General features: G+C 35.2%; 1 non-coding gene across 1 annotated transcript; it reads left to right on the forward strand.

The window, feature by feature from the left end:
• Positions 1-1,102: 1,102 nt before the first annotated feature.
• LOC119246856 (U1 spliceosomal RNA) lies at positions 1,103-1,271 on the forward strand. Its single transcript, XR_005125607.1, has one exon. It is a non-coding gene; the product is annotated as a U1 spliceosomal RNA (small nuclear RNA).
• Positions 1,272-3,655: the final 2,384 nt, after the last annotated feature.

Genomic DNA, 3,655 nt, shown 5'->3' on the forward strand with positions numbered 1-3,655 from the left:
GCAACTCCATCCAGTGCCAGTGAATCCTGGTCTGGATTTTTGTCCCCACTTGCTCCCTCTACTGGGCATCCTTGTGACGGGCACAACCTGCAGCGACTAACGGGTTTCTTCCCCAGGAACTTAAACAGCCAGTGAATTCAACCTGCAACAAGTGACTAATTTATCAGGTAAAGTGACGAAAGGGCTCATATTCACTGCCATTTAAATATTTCATCCTGGCGATATCAACACTCAAAAGATTCATCCTATTATGACATAATGAATCTTTTTCCACACCAATCACATTTTTTAAATGTCCTATTTTTCACTGTGAACTTGATCCTGACCATTGACTAACCAAAAAAAAAAAAAAAAATTATGGTAAATCTTGGGAAAAAATTAGATAGACTTTAACATTACACCTCATACCAAAAAGAATTTTAGATGGATTATAGAGTAAAAAGTAAAAAAGAAACCATAAAAATAAAAATGTTTATTTAATATTTAACTGACCCTATGATAGGCAAAGACTATGTAAGAAATTCTAAATAGAAGACAGCAAAAAGGAAGATTCGTGTATTTAATATTAGAAAATGTAAATATTTTACAAACTATCGAATTAAAAGGCAATAATATAGAGGGAAATAATATATTCATTGATTTTTTTAATATAAAGAGCTATTGCAAATCAATAAAACAAAATGACTAAAAGGCATGCAGAAATTAAAATTAGAAAGCACATTATATATGAAAAGATAATCAAGTATAGTAATAATCTAATAAATACATAATTAAAACAAAATGGAGATACAAATTTCTGCCCATTAAATTGAAAAAAAATATTATCAAATGTCAGAGAGGTTGGAAGGAGGCAGTGAGTCAGACACACAAAATTCTAACAGAAATGTAAACTGTCAATACATACCAAGAACCTAAAATTCTGAAATATTAAAAGCTTATAACCCAGAAATACATGTGAGCAACAGGAATAAACTCAATCTGAGAAGTTTAGAAACTAGATAATCATTTAACTTTTACTAAAGTGCATAAAACTCAATCTGAAAATATAGAAAGAGATACTATTTTCTTGGATAAGCAGATAATATAAAAATGGAAATTCTCAATACTTACCTGGCAGGGCAAATAAATTTGCCACAATCACGAAGGCAGTCTTCCCAGAATGAAGCTCCCCCATTGCACTCGGGGTGTGCTGACCCTGGCCATCTCCCCAAATGTGTGAAACCTGACTGCATCATTTGTGGTAGTGGGGACTGCGCTTGTGCTCTGCCCTGGGGGAAAAACTGTGAATTCTCTCAGAAATAATATAGAACGATAATGTGATGCCTCAGTAGTTTGCATGTTTTTAATTATATAAAAAGACACTGGAACCCACATGGGAACACTCATGTCTGAGGATATGGAGGAAAATGATGAAGGAAAATGGTGACGTGGACTTTTATCTATTTGATATTAAACTGTAATAAAACAAAATTATGTTGGCATAGAAATAGACAGCTAGTCAATGGAGCAAAGTGCCCACAAGCAGATGCCAATATTTATAGTAGTTTTTTTTTTTACAGAGATCATATTTCAATTCAATGGCAAAAAAGATACCTACTGTGTGCACTCACACATATATCTGACACTTCACTTGGAAAAAAATGGAGTTTGTTTCCTCCCTCATACCATAAAAAAATACATTATAAGTGGACTAATATTTAGACTTATCAATAAAACAATAAAAATGGTGCAAACAAAACCTAAGAAATTACATGTGTCATCTAGGTGTGCAGAGACCTCTTTAACCGGAGTAGAACAGACAATAGGAAAGAAAAACCCAATATATTTAATTATTTTTAAAAATTATTATTTTTTCCAATCATTTTACCATCATTACCAAATAATGATGCAGCACAACAATGTAATGCTTAAAAATAGTAAATTTTATGTTATTATATATCATGATCATGAAAAATATAAGATTGTATATTGCAAAATACACGCCAAAACAAATTTAATAGACAATTGATATGCCAGTTAAATATACATATAGTGTCTAGCTACACATATATTTTAAACACTTATGAGAGGAAAAGGCTTAATATCTATAATTTTGAAATGGTCAAAGAACTTCAAAAGACATTAACAAGAGAAGATACGTGAATGGCCAATAAGCACATGAAAAGGTGCTCAATGTCATTAGCCATCAGGAAAAATGCAAACTAAAACTATAATCAGATACCACTTCACATCCACTAGAACAGCTAAAATTAAAATAACTGACAACGTGAAGTACTAGCCAGGATGTATGTATTCTTGTAAAAATAATAAAATGAGAGATAGAAAGGAAAGGGAGAAAAAGTCTATAGAAAAACAAGCAATCCACAGCAGAACATATCCAAATGGTAAATAAACATTTGAGAAGATGTTCACTAGTTACGGAAATGTATATTAAAGTGAAAATGAGTCTGTCCCAGCCACCGTTCCTGGACATGGACATCACAATTTCACTCTTGAAATGCATATTCTTGAACCAGAAATTCCACTCGTAGGAATTTATCTCATAGTAGTAGAAGCACCAGTGTATGAAAAGTCTATATAAAATATCCCATACTTGCATATCAGAAAATGACCAAAAGTAAGAAAAAGAAAGAAAAAACTGTGTGTGTATTTGTAATATACAAGGGATGTGTAAGGAGGGATGATTGAACAAAAGAAAAATAAAGAAGGATATTTGACACATTGACGCCAATTTTCAGAAATGGGGGCAGGCTGGAGGGGAGTCTTAATTATAGCATTCATGCAAAAAGAGAATGTTTATTTCATGATTCCATTATGTAAAAGTAACTTACTATGCACGCTGTTGAGTGAATGCTTGTGCCCCCACAAAACTTAAATCCCAAAATCCAATATGAAGGTATTAGACAGTGAGATGTTTGGGAGGTGATTACATCATGAGCCCTAATGATACCTCATTATTGAAATTAGCACCCTGGTAAAATCAGTGCCCAGAAGAACTGCCTTGTCCCTCCCCTTGCACCATGTAAGGACACAGCTAAAAACTAGCCATCTGCAACCAGGAAGAGCTTCCTCATCAGAACTCTGTAGCTCAAAGCAATCCAAATGCATTGTCTTGCAGTTCTGAGAGTCAAAAGTCCTAAAATCAGGAAGTCAGCAGGACTGCACTCCTTCTGCAGGCTCTAGGAAATAATTTATTTCTTTGCCTTTCATCCACTATGAGCATTCTTTGCTCGTGGGCCCTTCTTCCATCTTGACTGCTGGCAGCATAGCACCTTCCAGCATCTGTCACTCTCACGGCCCTCTCTTTCAGCTGTTGTCTTTGTTTCCCTCATCACATCTCCTTCGCTGACCAATTCTTTTCCCTCTTTCTCTTAGAAGGACCCTTGTGATGATGGGGGGCCCACCTGGATCACGCTGGATCACCTCCCCATAGCAACTTCCTTGACTTCATCACAACTACAAAGTATTTTTAACCATATAAGGTAACATAGTCACCTGTTTTGGGGATTAGGACAAGGACATATTGAAGGTGGAGTGTGACAGAGGAGGATATTGTTGTGTCCACCATAATGATTAAGAACATAAATCATCTACAGCTCTTGATACCAGGGCTACCGCTTCTGTTGCCGCTGTCGCTGTCAACAGAACCCATCTG

The sequence above is a fragment of the Talpa occidentalis genome, unplaced genomic scaffold (assembly GCF_014898055.3).
Source record: "Talpa occidentalis isolate TD23 unplaced genomic scaffold, MPIMG_talOcc4v2.1 talOcc4.15, whole genome shotgun sequence".
Lineage (NCBI taxonomy): Eukaryota > Metazoa > Chordata > Mammalia > Eulipotyphla > Talpidae > Talpa > Talpa occidentalis.